We start from the raw sequence: 22,864 nt of genomic DNA, 5'->3' as shown, positions 1-22,864 counted from the left end.
GCTCTCCACTTAAGCCCTTGTCATCAGGTCCTCTTCCCCCCCCCTCCCTCCCAGCTCCCCACTCCCTCATGAGCCCTTTATAATTTATAAATTATTATTTTGTCATATCTTGTCCTGGCTGAATACTCACAATTTTTACTATTATCTTCTAGTTTGAGAATTTTCTGATGGCCTTTAAATTTTATTAGAGTGGGTTTTCAAACACTTTCCTCACATATATTACATAGATATCAAGATGAATCCTTTATAGCTTCAGTATTTTCTTTGTTTATTTTGATGCTACCCAATGATCAAATTGTAGGGTCTTTGTTTCTTGCTAATGATTATTAAGGGCTACAGCCTTCAATTTTGTCAATCACCACATATGCATGTGATAGTTGGTTACTGAATAAAGAAGACTGAAGAATAGAAGCATTTGGATTTGAATTATGATGCAGGAAAATAATATTAAAGGTACTGTGACTGCCAAAGAAACCAAGAAATGTGTCTTAAAAGAAGTACAGCATACTTACCTGGCAGGGGAGACACCATGATCATGAAGGTGGTTTTCCCAGGGTGAGGCTCACCCATTACACTTGGGGTGTGCTGACCCCTGCGATTTCCCCAGATGTGGGAAACTCGACTGCATAATTTGTGGTAGTGGGGACTGCGTTCGCACTCTCTCACACACAAAAAAAAGTACAGCAAGAATCCATTGAAACAAGAATTGTCTCAAGTAATAATAATAATATTCTTGGAATAGTAAAAACTTGCAAACAAACACAGAGTGCAAAAAAACAGATATATACATTTCCACATATTTATGTGATGAAATGTTTCATATCAGCAATAATAAACTAAGAAGAGCTTATATAAAACATAACACAAATTTTTACCTCATGTTCATATCAGTGTATGAATGTGCATGAATCACTGCCTTTTGCAATGAGTAATGATGGAAATCGTGGTGAAAGTTTCTTCTTCAGAGGACCAAAGGTTTGGCAAATTGTGCTGAGGAACTATTTTTAGTACTATAAATTATCCTCTAGTTCCCCCATTACTATTAAGAGCTGACAAAATTGTAGAAGTAACACTCCATTGCTGTTTCAAATATGCATGGCTATAATTACTGCATCCATAAACTTTACCTCAGATTCCGCTGTAGTGTTGGACTTTTTCTCTAGTGTTGGAGGTTTTCTAGGTTCTCACAACAACAGCAATAACAAAATCCAGAAATAAAAATCATGTAGCCAACTCCCATTCCAACTCGTAGGGCGGGTGTAGGACTGAATACAACGGTCTTAGAATGTTCCAGTCTGAGAAACTCTATATTGGGTCACTACGAGTCAAAATCAACAACTGCTAAGTGACACTAAATTCCCTCTTTGTCCAAGTAATTGTACAAGCAAAATCTTCAAAAACTGTCTCATTATTGCAGTTTTCTCAATTTAATCTACCCTACTTAAACATAAAAAAACATAGTTTTAATGTTGAGAGAAGAATGCAGCATCAGGATTGTAGAAAAGTTTAACAACCTGCCGTATTCAGATAATACAACTTTTTTTGCTGAAAGTGAGGAGGACTAGAGGCACTTGCTGATGAAGATCAAGGATTACAGCCTTCAGTACGATTACAACTCAGTGTAAAGACCAAAGGCTTACAATTGGACCAAAAGGTAACAACATAATAAATGGAGAAGTGTTTGATGTCATCAAGAATTTAATCTTACTTAGATTCAGTTGATCAATTCTCATGGAAGCAACAATCAATACATCATTACATTGGGTAAATTTGCTGTGCAAGACCCCTTAAAAGTATTGAAAACTAAGCATGTTACTTTGAGGACTAAGGTATACCTGACACAAGCGTTGGTTATTTCCATCACTGCATATGCATGAATATTGAATTAGGATGACTGAAGAAGAATCAACATATTTGAAATATGATGCTGTCAAGAATATTGAATGTATTATTGACTGTCAAAAGGACAAACAAATCTGTCTTAGAAGTACAGCCAGAATGCTACCTAGAGCAGGATGTCAAGACTTTGTCTCACATACTTAGGACATGTTATCAGGAGAGGTCAGTCCCTGGAAAAGGACATCCTGCTTGGTAAACTAGAAGGGCATCAAAAAGAGGAAATCCCAGTGGCCCCAATGAAACAGACAACTTTCCTCCAGTTCCTAAATGCTTCCTCCCCCACTATCATGATCTCAATCCTACCTTGACAGTCTGGCTAGACCAGAGGAGGTACACTGGTTCAGATAGGAACCGGAAACACAGGGAATCCAGGACAGATGATCCCTTCAGGACCAGTGGTGAAAGTGGCAATGCTGGGAAGGTGGAAGGAAAGTAGGGGGAACCAATTATAAGGATCTACATATAACCTTTTCCCTGGGGGATGGAGAACAGAAAAGTGGGTAAAGGGAAACATCGGACAGTGTAAGATAGCACAAAAGAATAATTTATAATTTATCAAGGGGTCATAAGGGAGGGGAGAGTGGGGTGGGGGGGAATGAGGAACTGATACCAAGGGCTTAAGTGGAGAACAAATATTTTGAGAATGATGAGGGTAATGAATGTACAAATGTGCCGGACACAATTGATGTATGTATGGATTGTGATAGGAATTGTATGAGCTCCTAATAAAATGATTTTTAGTGCATTATTGTGGAATATGCGCTGTCCTTACCAGGAACTAATGCTGCGACTGAACATGTTTTTTCTATGGTTAATAAAGTGTGGACATCAGAAAAATAAAATAAATAAATAAACAAACAAAAAAATGGCTTCAAAGACGAGTAGAATTGTGAGGATGTCATGGGAATAGGAAATGTTTGATCCCAATGAATCAAAACGGACTCAATGGCACCTAATAACAACAACAATATCAAAAATAGAGATCTATTTTCATCAACAACAGTTTACATAGTTCACCTAATTACATGCAGTTCATCCAACTACAATATTTATTGCATGTTTACTACATAACAACAGTTTATGTAGTTCACCAAACTACAATATTTATTGCATGCTCAATATAGATCTTCTGAAATATCAACAACACAAAATCAAGATAAGAAAAATAGAACTACTGAAATTACAAACAACTTTCCAAAAAAATTACAAACATAAACAGCTAGGCTTTGTATTACATACCTATTGCAAAGGATAATTAGAGTAATATTTAAAATGTCTGTTAACCCATTACTGAACAATTTAGAATTTTGAAAAAAAAATATTATTTTGTGTAAAAGAACATTCATTGGCATTAGTTTGCCTGAATTTACCATTTAAATTTTGAACCAAGCAAAAATAATAATCTAGATGAATTGACATTAGAAATTAGGCAGTAAGTCTGTTTTTAACATTGACAGCTACCCAATTTCAAATTTTCTTCATAATTTAGATGCATATAATTAGGTGTTAAAAGGAAAACAATGCCATGTATATGCACAAAATCCATTTAGAACAAAATTATATGTTATGTCACCATGTCTGGGTTAATAATTACATTCAATAATTATTGAATATTAAATGTCATTTATTTTTGCTTACTTTTTAAAATAATTGAAGCTATTATTTATTTTCTTATTTATAACATGTAATTATTATGAAATAATAAAATGTGCATTAAAAAGGCTCCAAATTTTCTCATTGAAAAACATACTTCCTTTGAATAGATTCCGATTCATAGCAACCCCATAGGACAGGTAGAACTGCCCCTGTGGGTGTCTGAGATTGAAACAGTAAAACGCCCTGTATTTCTCCATATGTGGAAGGAGATCCAGGTATCAATACTTTTTGAAGATTTCCTGGTATTTCCAATGTAGAATAGAGTAGGTTTAGGAACCACTGCTTTGATGTTCTATCATCATTTTGTGTAAATTAAGTGCACGTTGCTGCATTAATTTAATGGCTTAAGAATAAATTACTTTGAAGCCGGGCCATGATATCTGTATATTATCAGCCACCCCTTGCTCCAAATTAGTTTAAGTTTTCAAAGTTGCCCTTAAGAGCACTATCCAAACGGACAGCAATGTGCTCAACAACAATTGGTGAGCCCACTTCAATGGCAAGATAGAAAGAAGTGGCCAGATTAAAAAAACACTTTTGTAGTTTTCCAGGTTATTTCCCTACAACTTCTACCACAATTAGTTTCAAAGGTTTGCATCCTCACTAGTATCCCCTGAAATTTTATTAATATTATTAAGTACTCATCTGGTTTCATCTTTAGTATAAATATGAATTTCAAATGACTACAAGTTAAAAGTGAAGATTGTACTGAGAGAAAGATTAAGTGAAATTATGTTTGTAATTGATTAATTTAACTTTAGTTTTTGTACTATCACTTTGTTCTTTGATGGGATTTAAATGCCAATATCTAAACAGAAAGACTGAAATTCAAAGACTTCTAATCTTAAATAAGCATGATATTTATAACTACAGGCTTGAATTTAGCTAAGACATTATTTTATTTCTTACTCAATTTAGCTAAGATATTTAGCTATTTTTTACTCAATTTCACTAGGACATTATTTTATTTTTCTCAATATTTCTCCCTATTTTTGCCTATAAATTTATTTCCATAATTTATTTCCATACATCGACATTGAAATAGTATTAATAATGAACATTACCCTTTTTATCTGAAAGAAAATCTGGCTGTGACATATAAGGCTATAAGCTTAATTTCAAATGTATTTCCCCCAAAGAATGTAAAAGTCACATGAATGTTTATAGATTGGTCATTTTAAATCTTAGGGTTTTTAAGCAAAGATTTGGAGTCCAAAAGCTAAAAGCACACATGTTCCTGGTGACAAAGCTGCTTATGGAATCTAGTTCTGGTCTCTCTTCATGATGGGAGATATATGGGTCATGTAATAAAAGATAAAAAATGATACCAATTACCATACTCTAAAATGATATCTTCCACCACGAATGTTTTATCAAACAATGGCAATAATTTGCTAAATATTATTGAAAGAAAGATAGTAATAATCAAAGATTTTTAAAAATTGGTTTTGAAATTTGTAAAACATTTAAGATAAAAGGAAAAACATGGAATTTATAAGCCGCTTGTGTATTTTTATTTGGAGTAAATATGTATCTAATTGGGGGTAGTCCCATTTGATTATGTAGGCCATTAGAACACATCCAAACTTTTATGTATCAGCATATACTCTAGTGCTGTCTGAGGGTCTGTAGAACATAAGCAAGTGTGTTGGCTCTGAGTAAGTATACTTGCAAATATACTATAGATAGAACGCCTATGTACCTCCATTGCATTTCTCTTTTATTATAATGTCAGTCTATCCCACTGTTTATTATTTCTAATTTTATTTTATCATAACAGTCTTAAATAGCTGGTTGATTCTTCTACAAAATGGATGGTTGATGGAACATTAATAAGGTCAGAAGATTATAATATTATAATTTAGAGTTGTGTCATGAAATCCTAAGCTAACTGGAAATAAATAGTAGCCTTCAAATTTGGCTTCTTTCTAGAATACTATAATATTTTTACATCACAATATGATTATGTGACATTTGTATGGCACACACAACAGTGTGAAAACCAGTTGGCATTAATAAATGTTTGTGGATGTTGAAAATTAAAGAAGATTTTTGTGTAGTCCAATTGATAAGACACATTGAGCTTTTTAAGGATTTTTCTACCATGTGGTCATGGTGTCACATAATTTTAATTTTCATATTATATCCTTTAATTTTTAGATAAATCTGTTTCTTACTATATGACTAAGTGAAAGCAGACTTAAAGTTGCTGTCTTCACAACTCAATTGACTTTAGAGTAACATGCAGTAAAAATGTGTTGCATGAAACGCCTCTTGATTCCAATATTCTGGTGACATATTGGCCTCCAGGCATCTGGTCTTCTACTCACTGTTCAAAGGCAGGGATTATTTGCAAAGTTCAGTCTGATGAGTTAAACTAAACTGAAAATGAAATGATACCCTGTATAAGAATGATGTTCCCAAATACAGTGCTGATGCTGATGAGTGGCAAAATGAAACAGGGATTGTCTCCAGATCCCAGTAGGGATTGTAAATATTTGCTGGAAGTACGCAGTGTTGGATTTTCCAAGAGCAACAGTGGAATGTCCCAGCAAATTTGTGACATATTTCACCTGTTAATAAATCCTTAGGCTGCGATGATGTGACACTGACAAATCCTGCTCAGGAAAATGCAGTGTTTTCCATACAACTTGACATCAACTGGGCCCTTCTTTCAGGTGAAGGCTGTCATTTTTAAAGTGAAGAAACTCAGCTGGAATTTTGCTGGCTAGCTAGAAAGTGCATGTTGGTTGCCAGTCTGAAATAAAAGAACTGAAAAAGGAAAAGAAAACAAAACCACCTCAGAATTTGTCTGTGAAATGATGTACTTTCAATTTCACAAGCACCACCACATCTTTCAAGTTCCACAGTAGCATTTTAAGCAAGGTTAAGGTAAGATATTAACTGGAATATCATGACTTCAAATGTGTGTACCAATTTGGGACTGAACATATGACACCAAAATCCAAGGAAGAAAATGAAAGTAAAATATTTCAAAGCCTTTCCCATACAAATACAGAAAGTCAAAATAGCTCAGGGCTATCAAAGGCCATGAGTTAAATAACTAAATAAAAATATCAAATAAGTTGCCCATGAATGGATTCCATATTAGGGAGGCCTCATTTATTTCAGAGTAGAATTGTGCTTCAAAGGATTCTCATGGATGTTATTGTTTAAAAGCCAATATCCAAGCCTAACTCCCAAAGTACTTTGGGGAGGATTTGAACTTCCTATCTTTCCTTATTAGCTGAGTGCTTAACCATTGTACTACCCAGGGATTCCTAAAGATAGGTTTTACTCCTTAATTCTTTCACTTGAGTTTTTGTAGAAATTTGTCACTGAAAATTGTTGTTTTTAGGTGCTATCGAGCTGAGTTTGATTCATAGCAACTCTAATGCACAATAGAACCAACCACTGGCCAGGCCGGCATGAGCTTCACAATTATTCCTGTGCTTGAGCTTATTGTTGGAGTCACTATGACAATTAATCGCCATGAGGGCCTTCCTCTCCTTCACGGCTCTTCTTCTTTGAAGTCTGATGTCCTTCTTAGAGGTCTGGTCTCTCCTGAAGTGCCCAAAGTCTTGCCATCCTTGCCTCTAAGTTGTACTCTTGCAACACTTCTTCCAGTACAGATTGGTTTGTCTTTTGGGAAGTCCATGGTACTTTCCATATTCTTTATCAGAACCATCATGCAAATGCATCAGCTCTTCTCAATCTTCTTTACTCAGCGTCCAACTTTCATATGCATATGAGGTGAATGAAAATGCCATGGCTTGGGTCAGGTGCTCCCTAGTCTTCAAAGTAACGTCCTTGCTTTTCAGTGCTCTAAAGTGGTCCTTGTGCAGGAGATTCACCGAATGTGATGAGTGTCCTGACTGCTGCTTCCATGAGCATTGATTATGCATCCAAGCAAGGTGAAATCCTTGACGACTTCAATCGTGTCTCTTTTTATCATGATGTGACTCATTAAACCAGTTGTGAAGATTTTAGTCTTCTTTAGAGTAAATTGTAATCCATACTGAGGCCTGTAATCTTTGGTCTTCAACAAATGCTTTAAGTCTTCCTCACTTTCAACATGTGAAATTGTTTCATCTGCATATGACAGGTTGTTAATAAGCCTTCCTCCAATCCACACGCCTAATTCTCCACATAGTACAGCTTCCTTGGTGATTTGCTCAGCATACAGTCGGAATATGTATGATGAAGGATCCAACCTTAGTGCACACCTTTCCTGGTTTTAAAGCGTGCAGTAGTCCCTCGTACTGTTAACAAATGCTTCCCGATGCATGCACAAGTTCTACATGCGTACAATTAAGTATTCTGGAATTCTCCTTCTTTTCAAGGTGATCCGTAGTTTGTAATATCCACAGAGTTGAATGTCTTTGCACAGTCTTTAACACAAGTAAACAACTTTTGAGTATATTCTGTTTTGAGTCTAGATCCATGTGACATCGGTAATGCTATCCCTTGTTCCACATTGTGTTTTGAATCCTGCCAGAACTTCTGACAGCTCCTTGTCAAAGTACTACTGCAACCAATGATGGATGATCTTCAGCAAAATTTCACTTCCCTGTAATATCCATTTTCATATTATATCCTTTGAGCCATTGATGGTCTGTTCCACAATCAGCTACTGACTTGGTTTTAGCTGCTATCATCGAGCTTCCTCATTGTCTCTTCCAACAGATGTAGTCTATTGGATTTCTTTATATTCCATCTGGAGAAGTCCACATGTCATTGAAACAAGTTATTTTCTATGAACAGGTAGTTTTACAAAAATATATCATGCAATCTCCATCTTTGTTTCTATGACCTAGACCATATTTTTCAACTGCTCTTCCTTCCTCTTTATTTTTGATTTTTGCTATCTAGTCATCAATAATTATCAGCGTGTCATGATTGCATATTTGATCAATTTCAGATTGAAGACATTGGTAGAATTCTTCAATTGTCCCATCACTACCTTTGGAAGTTGATGCATACATTTGAAAAGTAGTTATGTTGATTGGATTTCCTTGAAGGCTAATAGGTATAGTCCTATTAGAGACAGCATTGCACTTCAAGATTGATCTTGGAATATCCCTTTTGACAATGAATGCAAAACTATTTCTCTTGATTGTATCCTTTTCAACATAGCACACCATATGATTTTCAGGTTCCAAATAGCCAATACTAGTCCACTTCAGCTCACCAATGTCTGGAATATCTTTTTTTTTTAATCTCATTTCATTCTTGATGACTTCCACTTTTCCTAGATTCATACTTCATACATTCCAAGTTCTGAGTGTTAGTGGATTTTCTGCAGCTCTTTCTTCTCCTCTTGAGTTGGGCCTTGTTAGCAAATGATGATCATGAAGCCTCCACTGCCACCAGTTTTACTCCATCCACATCACCACGATCAATTCTATTCTAAGGAAGTAGCTCCTCCTCAGTCACAGTTAAAATGCCTTTCCACTGAAGGGCCCATCCGCAGGCACTACTTCTGATAACAGTCCACTTTAACTCACCAGGCCGTCAGTATCTGACCATCATTTCCGTGCTGCGCATCAAGCTTTCAGCAGCCACTTCTTTGGAAGTAGGCTTCCTGGTCTATTCTTAATCTGAATCTCTGCTGAAACCAGTTCACTTTGGGTGCCATTAGAAAGACCAGCAACACAGCTGCCAACATCACAGCCACCCCCAAGCCACCACAGCATGAAAAACTGACAGACAAGTGCTGGACACCACAAATTTGGTTCCCTGTTAATAATTTCTACACGTATTTTTTGTGATATTGTTTACATTTTCCATAGCATCAATATTCTGATTCATTTCATTATGATCCTGCAAGACAAAGTCTAACTGCCCCGTGGATTTCCAGGACTACAACTTTTATAGGAAGCGAAAGTTTCATCTTTATTACATGCATACACTTTCCGATAGACACTCATCCAAGGACAAGTAAAACAAATACATATTGCTAAAAAATCAGAAACCTTTATTAAACAATAATATTAATATGTGAACCTATTGCTTCTCAATATATTCAATCTCTCTAACCTTTCCCCCAAATAATTCTGCTCTCCTTGAGTTACATCGCATCAAAACAGCAGTTTCGGCATCCTATAAAAACTAAAACTGTGTTCCTTTTAAATGTTTTTGAAGTTTTTGGCGGGGAGGGACCTTGGGATTGGGGGAGGGGCTGGGAAGAAGACTAAGGGGCAAAATGAAGGCTGTAAGGTGGATGGGATATGGTCCCCCAATTAAATTCTCTCCGGACAGCTTTTGCTGCCCCCCGCCCCCCAGAGGAGCATCCACAGTGATGAAAAACACTTACTTGTTGCAACTTCCCCGGTCTTTTTCTCACCCAGGCACTCTTCAATTTTCTGAAGATTCTTCATATTAAGACTCGGTGATTATCCTATGCCTTTTGAGATAATCTACCACGAATGTCCCTCTAGAATCCCCCAAAATAACAGTCAACAGAACCTTCTCAGTGGACCTCTTCCTCGAGTTTAACTGGCCCAGCATGCTTTAACCGGGTCTTTTCTTTCTTTCTTTTTTTTGGAAAGTCCTCAGTGAGACTCGCAGAGTTGGTCTGGAGAAATCCACTGATTGCAAAGACATGCTTAAATTTGTTTTGTTTGTAATACTTCTGTTCATGTCTGAACTGTAGTCTTCATAGCAATAATTCTGATTTACTTTCCGAAATGGACATGTTCTTGTCGACTATATATATTACAGCATTTACAATTCTGGTCCTTATTCTTATGTATTTCTTAGTGTCCTTCACTTTGGGCAAGATGTACTCATTTTGCTGATATTTAATTTTGCCTTTTCCATCACCCAAACTAGCAGATGTCTACTGTCTAGAGAGTGACCCTCTTTCTCTCTCCAATCCTTGGTAGCCCTGAAAGAACATTGATTTCTATATGTAGACCTATATTTATTTTTTTATGAAAGTGGGATCAGATGATATTTGTCCATTTTGTGGTTGACTGATAATGTCCTCATTCATTCATATTATATTTCATAACTGATAAACTATCTTTATAGTCTATAGCATCAATTATATATATATATATATATACGATATTTTATTTATTCCTTCATTCCTTGGTAGACACGTAAGTTGTTTCCATCTCTTTGCAATTGTCTAACATAATGATATATCAGATAGGGTCAGAACTATAAGGTATGTAGAGAACTTCAACAACTCAACAAACACAATTCGTCTGTCACAGGTGTTATGTCAGTGGAGGTCGCCCTCGTTAAGCTGTGTTATAAGCTCTTCCATTGTTCGGCAGATGAAACCCAGGATCAAAGACCTATAGGGACAGCAAGTGGAATGAGGGTTTGAGGGAGGTGGGTACAGTGGTGAAGGGATAAAAGGGAGACCACGTAGTTAATATAAGAAATCAACAGTTAATTAATCTATAAAGCAGTATAAATGGCTCAGTGCAACTCACTCCCGTGAGATAGCTGTGAGACACTGGCAGTCCTTCAAGTCTTGAGGGCCACCAGGTAGTCCTCTGCAGAGCAATTCAGGCTATCCGGGAACAGGCAGCAAACAGCAAGGCAGGGACCCAACAGTCAGCCAGATGACAGGGTCCGACAGTCCCCAGCTCAAGAGCTGCACATTCCAATAGTGTGGCGAAGCAGGTCTTGAAGGAACCTCAAACTACAGAGACACAGTCCACGGATTAGTTGTCCCACAAGTAGTATAGCTTGCAAATTGAGGCACAAAACAAGCAAGGAAGCCGCACATTGGTCCAATGATCAAAAGAGCAAGAGACAAGAAAGGTGAGGCTAGCAGAGCCATTTATCTCTCCACCCTTCAATTGATCCTACATGTGTTCATTGGCCATGTTGGCAAAATAAACGTTAACTATGTCAATCATTTTCAAAGGTTTTTATATCAACAAGTAAGTTCTTTTTGCCCTTTTGATAAAATTTTTGACGAGCATAACATTTAATTTATAGTAGTCCCTAGGGATGTAGTGGTTTCGTATTGGCTGGGACCACAAGATTGATACCACCAGCAGATCTGTGGGAGAAATTCAGGGGTTTCTACTCCCATAAAGAGTTGTAGTCTCAGAAATTCACAGGACAGTTCTACCCTGTCCTATAGGGTCGTTGTGAGTCTGTACCCACCCCGTGGAAGCGAGAAAGGGTCCCAGTTTTTTAAATTTACTTCTATTGCTCTTCCATTTTTAGCTGTAAAGATGGATTTTTTTATTATTGCTTTTTGGCTTTTTTATAGGCTTCACTAAAATAGCTGGCAACTGAACATACATTCATATAGTTTAAATCAAGGCATTACATCTCCATATATTTCCTTGTAATTACTGATACGTTTTTAGTTGTGTGTGTGTGAGAGAGAGACATAAATAGGGACAGGGATTACATTTCAGAATGTCAATTCTGTGTTCAACAGTTCTATTCCACCTTCCCTCCCCTGATTTCTCCCTCTTATGGATATCTAGTCTCCCTTTCACCCAAGTCAATACCCATCAACCTTCTAGTCCATTGCTTCATCTTTTTGATATATTTTTGTTTCTATATAAAATTTTAAAAAATTATTATGACAAAGCTATAATAATCCTTTCCCAAATATTCTAGCAAAGAGATCATACTCAACAAAATGCTAATGGCTATAATTGCTGGTAACTGTTGGACTTCCAGATGTGGGCACTGAGATCTGATAGGCACTGAGATCTGATAGGCACTGAGATCTGATAAGGGATTTAATTAAAAAGTGTGCAAAATTGCATTTGACAAATATCTGCTTTTAATTGTGTGGGGATTTTTTGTATTTAATAAAGTTAGTTTTAATTGAAAACATGAGTAATATCAATCACTGATATTTTCTCCATATAAATAGAAAAAAACAAAATATAATAAGCTCTAACAGATTGTAGCTTGAAGTGTTATTAGCTTCCACCATATGAAAGTAAATAAGTGATTTTGTGAGAGTTTTTATAAATATACTCAATTATTATACTGTGCACCTATATGAATCTATATATTGATATTACTCATGGAAGTTTTGAGTGTGGGATGGATGTAAAGATGATAATTAAGTTGCATGTTATAAATACATACTGCATTTTTAATGATTAAAGGTCTGGATAATTTATATACTATGAAGTTTAATTATTTTTAAATATTAGCATAGCTCACATTAAATAATATATTAAGTAAAAATTTTATTAGAACTCAGTTTCATTTTTTTATGGTTTATAAAAGATAAACCAGAAAATGTTAAAGTATTGTTGAAGATAAGGGGAATAATATTATTGAACTGTTGTGTACTATTAATATCTTTATTAAATAATTGGTAAATAATATTGATAAGCAAGCCCTTTTATAATTAAGATTTTTAGGAAAATTCAACTTCATTAAAACTTAACTCTGCTTTAAATGTTTAGACCATTCACCATTGTTTTTCATCCCTCTTTGGAAGTTACTTCCCATACATCAGCTTGAATCAGTCTACATTTCCTGGGACAATCTAAGAAATATAGAGAAGGTGTGAGAGGAAAAAATTGATTACGTTGTTATAGTGCGTGAAAGCATTTCAGGTATTAAGAATTACAAACAACTCCTTTCTGGACTGTTTTCCTCTTCAAATTTTCTCTATTATTTTAGACTAGAAGAAATAGGAAGCTTTCCCAATTGCCTTTCCTTTTTCCTCCCATCCATCCACTCTTTACCATAATATTCTCACAGTCATTTCATTATTTTGCTTTCTGTAAAATTCAAAGAAGGAATAATTTGGGTAAGTATCACAGAACTAAGACCTAAATGAAAACCACTTCCCTAGTGCTTGATTAATCATGTGAAGTTAGGAGAGTCTGGCCAGAGATAATCACTGTTCTAGTACTATAAAGTCTGTGTGTGTAAGCATATCCAACTGCAAGATCAGAAGTAAATCTTCTGTTTTTATCTTATAGTTCTTCACAAGGTAGGCAAAATCAATCTTTTACCCAGGAGGCTTATATTAACAAGAGAAGTAGTATGCATTCAAAAGGTCACTGTTTGTTCTCATTAGTTGTGGTTGGTTAATACTCATTTTAAGTCTAATGCAAAAGAATTGAAAATGAATCTTCTGTGCCCATACACACCCCAATAGACCGGAGTGAAATTAGGCACTCATGGGATTTCTGGGATGGTCCACTAAATCATGTGCATTCAAAATCAGACAGAGCCCATATACCAAGAATCTTGGGGGGCTGAAGTAACTGCTCTATTTAGAAGATAGAATGTAATTTTAGGTCATCCAATCTTACTGCATTATGGCTGGGTTTGGACATACCTGGTATAATTTAAAGCCATTATTGAAATCCTCATAGCGTGAGATAACTCTTTTATTGCGTCTTTTAGAAGTTTGGTATAGGCTGCTTGTGTCCAGCACTTTCTGAAAATAACATGGTAGTTCGCATAATGTGTAGTTTATGCTTATTAAGCACTTACTGAATAGCTGAAATGACCTAATTTGATTCAAAATTAGGTATGAGGACAGTTGGGTAGGACTATCAAACCTAATAAAAAGACGAAGTAAACCTAATCTGATGGGAGTTCTTTGTACATCATAATAGTTCCTCTTTGAGTGAAAGAGAACTTGATTATTATTCTACAAAGTATGTTACCACATTTCCTATTAACATAAAATTGCTTGAAATACATCCCTTAGTAATAACAAGTAAAATTCAATCTGAAATGACTACATTCCATTTTCTATTCTAGTCCATCCTAGGCTATGAACCATTTATCAATTCTGTAACAGAAAAAGGTATCCTTCTAGGTAACAAGGCCTCTTAGAACACCAAAAGTTTCAGTTAATACTATTTTATTAGATTCTAATCACACATCATATCAGTGAAGCATTCACAATAGGTGAGGTATTCAAAATATAGTAATTTGAAGAGAACTCAAAAAGGATTTGTTTACAAATATGGGAAGTGAATAAAGTACAAGGAGAATTGCAATAACCATGTGTAACAACTACTAAGATCTTCCGATTGTTGTTGTTGTTGTTGTTTTTCGGTGCCATCAAGTCCATTTCTACTCATAGAGGCCTATAAGCAGCAGAAGGAAACACTGCCTGGTCCTGAAGCATCCTCACAACTGTTGCTGTGCTCGCGCCCATTGTTGGAGACACAGGGTCAGCGCATCTTGCTGAGGGCCTTCCCTTCCTTGCTGTCCCTCTACTGTACCAAACGTCCTCCAGGGATTGGCCTCCCACGACAGTACGTTCAAACCCAAGAAAACAATAGAGCACTTGAGACCTTGAAGAAGTTGACCATATGGACTCAGCAGCCTCAGAATACTCACTGGCCTTTACTGGGAGGACAAATCTAGTACACGGTGCACATGCCTCCTGGGGAACTCAAAGGCAAAACTACCTTGATCGCATTCTTCTCTGGTTCCTCCATCTCCTCCTGACCTTTAGAAATCCAAGTTCGTGTGAGCCCTTTTGTTATGATTCATTTGATAAAATGTCTTGAAATGTATCCCTTAGTCATAACAAGGTAAACCTGTCTTTCAAGGCAGAGAATAGGATGGGACTGACAGAGGATCAAAAGGAACACACAGCATGAAGGATGTTTGGTTTAAACAGCGATTTTCAGGTATACAAAATAATGTATGATGCCTATATAAAATTATATAAAACAAAACTTTGGAGTAGATTTTCCTTTTTATTAGTTATTAATGTTAGAAAAATCATAGCAAACCCTATACATCACAATGGCAATAAATAAATGAAAACTTCAAGAATGCTTAAAACATGAAGGGGATTGATTGGCATTTGTGGGGTGCATGGAATTGCAGTCACACACGTAATTAATAGCTGAAAAGTGGTGGCTTGACGTCACCCAGAGGCGTCTAGAAAGGCAAGTCTGGTGATCTGTTGTTGCCTAGAAAACCCTCTAGAGCTGGTCTTTCCTGTACACAGGGCATGGCCCAAAGTCAGAACCAGCCCTATGGCAATTAGCACTAAACAATATCAATTTCACAGTTGGTTGATTTGATTTTGTGACTCAGAATGGACCATAAAAGTGCAATTTCTCTTTGTCTTTCGTCACTCTCAGTCTTGGTGTCAGTGTTGACCTCACACTGGTGGGAAACTGGGGTTATTTTCAGGCTTAGCATTTACACACCACAATACTGTGGAAGAAGAATACAGAGAGAAAGTTTACCTCTGCCATGTTTACCGCAGAATCTCTCAGTAAACAGTCACTTGTATTTGAGGATTTTTGCCAAATTCAATGACCTGAACACATCTCTTGGGCTTGGTGCACCTTTGTCCTCCAAATGTCATCTTTGTGTCTAAACTTCAGATGAGATCCGTAGCAGCAGGTTCCCCAGGGCACGACACCATTGGGTTTTGTAACCACTGCTTGCATGGGGTCGATTGTGCATTTCATTAAAATGATATTTTATGAAGACTTTTATGTTCTTTACAATGAAGTGCAATCCATAATGAAATATGTGGTCTTTGATAGTCTTCAGTAAATACTACGAACCTTTGACCCTTTTAGCAAGCAAGATTGTTTCATTTGCATATTGCAGATTGTTAATGAGCCATCCTCCAATTCTGATGCATGCTATGTTGATATTTACATATAGTCCACTTTCTTGGCATACAGGTAAAATAAATCTAGTGAAAGGATACAACCCTAACACACCCCTACCTTCATTTTAAATTATGTTATCTCCCCATTGTGCTATCCAAAGAGCTGGCTCTTGGTCTATGTATAGGTTCTTCATGAACACACCAATTAGCTAGTTTTATATGATAAAAAGTTAGGATTCATTAACACATAAGTCATGGAATAGCCAGAGTAACTCAGAAAAGACTAATCATATTCAAGAAATAAAACATAAATATTTGAATAATGTAAATAAAATTAGGAATAACTGAATTAAAAACAATTACTTGTTTAAAAATATATGAATAGAAGTGAAATAAGTATAGTCAAATATTAAATGTTTAACACATCCTTAAAGTTTCTCCTAAAATCTATTAATTTTGTAATTTAGAAAAATCCTAAAAGTGTCTTATTGGTGGTTAAGGTAATTTTAAGCTTAATAAACTATACAGATATTCACCTCTAAATATGTTTGAATGCAGGTATTTATATTCACATTCTGTTGTTTTTGGAAAAGATTTCAGATATGGGTATTTATAATTACTGTCTTCTCAAAGCCTTATGAATTCCATAAGAGTCAAGTCTCAAGCAAAAACCACTCAATTTGATTCCCCCATAAAACATTGTTTTTTCTAAAGAAAGCAGAGATCAAAGGAAAAATTAGAGGTGAAAGGGTCCTGACCTTTTCATAATTAAAAAAAGTACTTAGGGCTTTGATATGGAAGTTGGGGGAATGGATGACATAATATAACAAAGATATGAATTATAATGCTTTGTCCAAGCATATACGTGCTTTCTCCAAGTTCTATATTATTATCAAACTGTAGTTATAAAGCCTTTCTCACGTTGAAACAAATTCTATCCTATTTATACAGTGAAATGAAATTGAATGAACATCACATGGATGAAAAATTTGGTTCAATATTATGCTCCATGGTAGCATTTATTGAAGACTCTAGTGAATGATAAACCTCAGGTGTCATATACTGAACTGATTACATCCATATAGAAAAAATTTTATGGGTGGACAGAATGGGCACAACCTATTGATACAATGTTAAAAATCTACCAGGTGGCAATTGAAATTTTTTGGTGTTTATTATATTTTTATATGAAATTGCCATATTTTATAATATAGTATAAAATAGAATCCTGATATATATTAGGTAATTTATATGGTGGAATTAGGTATTACAGAGATTTCTGAACTTTTCTGAAGTTAAAAAAAACCAAAGTAAATAAGTCTTCAATGTGGAAGTTGAGGTTATATATGATATAATATATGGACCTTATAAATTGTGATGCTTTCTCCAAGATGTTATACAATATGATCAAACTATTTTTATAAAGCATTTCTTTTAACTTATACCCATTGCATTTGGGTGGTTTTTCCATGTAACCAGCAGGAATATTTTCATTGTTTGTTGACATACTGATATTACATTAGGTACTGTGTCTTGAAAATAAAACAAGAAATTATACATATATTGTTACATTTAGAAAATATATCTTAGACTTCAGATTCATCGTTCACTTATATTCAGTGAGCATCCAACTTATTCTACCTTTTTGCAAATTCATTTCTGAGTAGGCAGAAGAATACATACATGGTAAGTTCACCTTACCCTTGAATTTATTAGGCTCCATGGTCCCTTCCCCTTCATCTCTCCTTATTTAAGCCAGCAGTACAGATGTCTTAAGTGAGAGAGGGGTGAAGGCTTGAGTCAACAAAGTGAGGATCGGGGTTCCATCCATTGCCCACAGGCATCAAGTCATGCCTGACGCATGTCGTCCTATGCGGGATTTCCAACGTTATCAATTTTTAGGGGAGCAGATAACCCCATCTTTCTCCTTAAGAGCAGCTGGTGGATTTGAGCCAATAACCTTGTGGTTAATAAACCAACATTTACTCAACTTTGGCACCAGGGGTCCTTCAGTATAAGGATTAGTTTCTTTTAAAAATCTTTGGTTGAGTTGGCATGTGTCCCTAATGAAGTTAAGTTGATCTTTTTGTTGCCTTCATAGCTTGCTGAAGTAACTTCTGTCATAAAAATCACATTCCTACCAAGTAGTAGAGCAGATCTCAAAGCTTTGTTGTAGACAGCTATTAGATAGTCATAAAAGAGATCAACTAAGACTATAAATAAATTGTGCCTCTGAGCGTTTGAAAGTAGTACTCTCTGGGATTGAAAGGATTCAGGGGCATTTTGCCTTCAGGTTTCACTTTTAAACACCTCTTGTCTTCTCAGAAATGTACTCTTATTTCATTCACTTTATCATTGAGAGAACACTTAAAAAAAAAGCAAACAAATAAACAAAATCCAAAGAATCAAAAGCACATTATTTAAACTTTGAAGCATATTTATAGTCTTCTAAATCTTATATATTTTTATAACTAAACAGAAAGAGGTATGAAAGGAAGAAATTTATTAAATTTGTGGAGTAACTGCAACCCAAAGTTGACAATTTCTGGACATGCCTGAAAAGAGAATCAGTGAATTCTGCTTTCTTTATTTTCCTCATGAGTTAATTTTAACTTATTCTAGATTGGTTATTAAAAAATAGACTAGAAAACTAATTGATGAAGGAAAATACATGACACAATTATATTTGTACAAGAAAACATGATCTTCCTTTATATTTTTTCCTCTTATTGCTCTTTATTTATTTTTTATTAAATACTTTTATTGGTGCTCTAACATCTCTTCACAATTCATACATTCATCCATGTGTCAAGTACATTTGTACATATGTTACCATCATTTTCTTTCTACTTGAGCCCTTGGTATAAGCTCCTCATTTTTCCTCCTCCTTCCCCAACCTTCCCTCCATCATGGACCCTTGATAAGTGATAGATTATTATTTTCATATCTTAAAGTGTCCTCTGTCATCTTTTACCTACTTTTCTGTTGCTTGTCCCCGTGGAAGGGGGTTATAGGTCATGTCGAGCCTTGTGATGACCGCCCCCTACCTTCTCGTTATCCTCCTGAGATATCTATTCTCATGGTTAGCCCTGAGGAATATATCTATCCTGGATTCTTCATTGTTGGCCCTGAGGGGTATATCTATCCTGGATTCTATGTGTTGCAGACTCTTATCTGTAGCAGTGTGCTTGTTCTGGTCTAATCCAATTTGTAAAACATAATTGTGGTCATGATAATGGGGAGGAGAAAGTATTAAAGAGCTAGAGGAAAGTGGTGTGTTTTATTGGAGCTATACTGCATATCTTCCTTGTGAGCCTCTGTGAGGGTATTTCTAATTGTCTGCAGATGAGCTTTGGGTCTCCTTTCTTTGTCGTATCCCCTCTTCCCATTCACATTGGTATGATTTTGTTCTGGGTCTTAGATGCCTGAAAGCTTATCTCATTGACATCTCATGATCACACAGGCTGGTGAGCTTCTTCCATGTGGACTCTTTTGCTTCTCAGCTAGATGGCTGCTTGTTTATCTTCAAGCCTTTAAGACCCCAGATGCTATATCTTTTGATAGCCAGGCACCATCAGCTTTCTTCACCACATTTACTTGTACACCCATTTTGTCTTCAGCAATCTTATTGGGAAGCAGAGCAACACAGACTGCTGGATTATTAGAACAAAGTGTTCTTGTTTTGAGGGAGTACTTGAGCGAGGCCCAATGTCCATCTGTTACCTTAGTTCTTAGCATATAGATATGAGTACATAGATCTATTTTCCTATTGTTATATATAAGTATATTTATATATGCACATGCCTGTATTTAGAAGTCTATAAATGTCCTTTAATTCCTGGTTCTTTCCTCTATTTCCTTTTACTTTCCTCTTGTCCCACCATCATGTACGGCCTTCATTTGGTTTTAGTAATTCCTCGCTGTTACATTGCCCTTGAGTAAGCCCCACTAGGCATCCTACACCCTTCTCTCCATTGATTTCAGTTCACTTGTTGTTCCCTTGTCTCTGGGTTGCTTGCCTCTCACCACCTTTCATTTCTCCTACCTCCCCTTCTCCCATATCCCCCTGGAACTGTTGGTTCCATTGTTTTCATCTCCAAATTGTTTATCCTGCTTATCTTATCTAGATAGACATGCAGAGACATTAGTAAGTGCAAAAACCAGGCAAAGACAAACAAAACAACAAAGGAAGAGAAAACCAACAAAACAACAACAACAACAAAAACCCAAAAGCAAATAACAACAAAAAGAAAACCAATGACAAAAAAGGAAAACTTATAAATAGTTTCAGGTCTGTTTGGGGACCTTTTGGAGTGTTTTCCAGTCACGTCTGATGGGGTTCCACACTCTATTTTTGGTATCCCCTGGGATTTCATCACTTTGCTCCCCTTGTTGCTCTATTTCATGCCCTTAGTCTTTTGCCCCAGTGTGATGGGTCAGATTGGGCACAATTTTTGCACTGTGTCCCCAGTGTTGTCTATTGTAGCGTTATGGGTCAGTGAGAGATGTCCTTTCTCATGATGGGGCTAGCCATATGGTCCTCTGTGTACATTGTCAGCTCTGAGCAGGAATATTGTCTTCAGAGCTTGGTGCGCCAGGATGTGTTCTCCTACACCATCCCTCTTGGTTTCCTCTGTGTGCCCTAATCAGATGTGCCCCTCTCCCCAAGTTGTAGCTTCAGTGCTGTCCTCTGAAATGCATTCTTCTGAAGGAGGGGGGGGGGCACATAGTTGGGATTGCGGCTAGCTCTGAAGATCTCTCTATTGGTTTCCTGGTATATGCCGGTATATTGTAAACATGTCTTGGCACACCGAATTGAAGCCTGGTCTCTCTCTCCCTCTCCTGTGGGAGAAATAAACAATACCCTCCCTTTGGGTGGGTTAGTGCCCTGCTGTCCCCCTACCCATGTCTTTTATTTCTCTTTCTCTCCCTTTATTTTCCCCTTCTATTTAGTTGGCTGCCATATGTATCCCTGGATTTGGTTTTGCCCCTGCCATAGTACCTGGACCTCACCCAAGGAATGTATTTATATAGTAGCTCTTCCCCTATTCCCCATTTTAAAAGTTTACCTCAGTGGACTCATGTTGTACGTGTCCTTTTGTTCTTGGCTTACTTCGCTGGGCATAGTTTCCTCAAGTTCTTCCCATGTGGCAATGTGCTTCATGCTTTCATTGCTGCTTTTTATGCTTTTGTAGTACTCTATTATATGTATGTACAACCATTTTTTAACCCATTCGTCTGTTGATGGAAATTTGGGTTGTTTCCAACTCTTGCAATTGTGAACTGTGCTGCGATGAACATAAGATCACAGATGTCTGGCCATGGGTTGTTTCTTGCCTCTTCTGGGTATATGCCCATGAGATAGTGTATCGTGCCAGCCTGGCCGATAAACACATGTGGGGTTAATTGAAGGGCAGAGACATAAAGGGCTCGGCAAGCATCGCCTTTCTTGTCTCTTGCTCTTTGACCATTGGACCAGTGTGCAGCTACCTTGCTTGTTCTGTGCCTCAATTTGCAAGCTACACTACCTGTGGGACACCTAACCTGCGGACTCTGTCGCTGTAATTTGAGGTCCCTTTAAGACGACACAATTGGAATTTACATCTCTTGAGCTGGGGACTGACTGTTGGTGACCTGGCTGACTGCTGGTGACCTGCTTTGCTGTTTGCTACCTATGCCAGAATAGCCTGGATCACTCTACAGAGGACTACCTGGCGGCCTTCAAGACTTGAAGGACTGCCAGTGTCTCATAACTGTCTCATGGGAGTAAGTTGCACTGAGCCATTTGTACTGCTTTAAAATTTAACAGTTCATTTCTTGTATTATATATCTATCTGTATATAATTTAACGGTTCATTTCTTGGGTTATATCTATCTATCTTTATAAATATATATGTGAAATTAGCAATTTGGTTTTGTCTCTCTAGAGAACCCTGTCTAACACAGCCTAGTAGGGGGATTGCTGGGTTGTATGGTAGCTTGATTTCCATCTGTTTTATATATCCCCAAATCAATTTCCATAATGGCCATATGCGTATGTACCTACAGCAGTAGTCAAGAGTTCCTATCTCACCACAGTCCTTCCAATACCTGTTATGTTCTGATTTTTGGAATTGGGCTATCTTTGAGGATATTGGGTGGTATCTCATAGTTATTTTAATTTGCATTTCTCTTATGGCTAATGATTGGGAACATTTTCTCATATGTTTATTGACCATTCAGATTTCTGCCCTTCTGTTTAGGTCCTTTGTCCACCTCCTCAGTGGGCAATTAATTTTTATTTTCTATTTGGAAGCTAGCAGAGTATTATGGATTTTAGTAATAAGGCCTTTGTCTGATGTGTCATTTCTAAAGCTTTTTTCCCAATCTGTGTACACTCTTATTACTCTCTTGGTGAATTCTTCCAATGTACATAGGTGTTTCACCTTCAATATATCCAACTTGTCAATTTGTGACTCCTCCTTACTGCATGCTTCCCTATAAGCATAAGTATTTGGTATTCCCTGTGCCAAGGTTCCCAGGTTTCTCCCACTTTCCCCATTAATGGCCCTAATAGTTTGGGGTTTCACCTCAAGGTCTGATCCACCTTGAGTTTATTCTTGCACAGGGTGTTAGGTAAGGATCTTGCTTCATTTTTTCCCTGCATTTAGACATGCACCTTTTTCAAGCATCTGCTTCCCATTTGATATTTTGGGGACCCTTGTCATTAATCAGTTGTCTGTATGCCGATGTCTTTATTTCTGGGTTTTC

The 22,864-nt window shown here is 36.6% G+C and overlaps 1 non-coding gene across 1 annotated transcript; it reads left to right on the top strand.

The window, feature by feature from the left end:
• Positions 1 to 504: 504 nt before the first annotated feature.
• On the top strand, positions 505 to 664 carry LOC142454155 (U1 spliceosomal RNA). Its single transcript, XR_012785675.1, has one exon. It is a non-coding gene; the product is annotated as a U1 spliceosomal RNA (small nuclear RNA).
• Positions 665 to 22,864: the final 22,200 nt, after the last annotated feature.

Source organism: Tenrec ecaudatus, chromosome 7 (assembly GCF_050624435.1).
Source record: "Tenrec ecaudatus isolate mTenEca1 chromosome 7, mTenEca1.hap1, whole genome shotgun sequence".
Lineage (NCBI taxonomy): Eukaryota > Metazoa > Chordata > Mammalia > Afrosoricida > Tenrecidae > Tenrec > Tenrec ecaudatus.
Note: the sequence above shows the minus strand (reverse complement) of the source record. Positions and strands in the feature narration are given on the sequence as shown.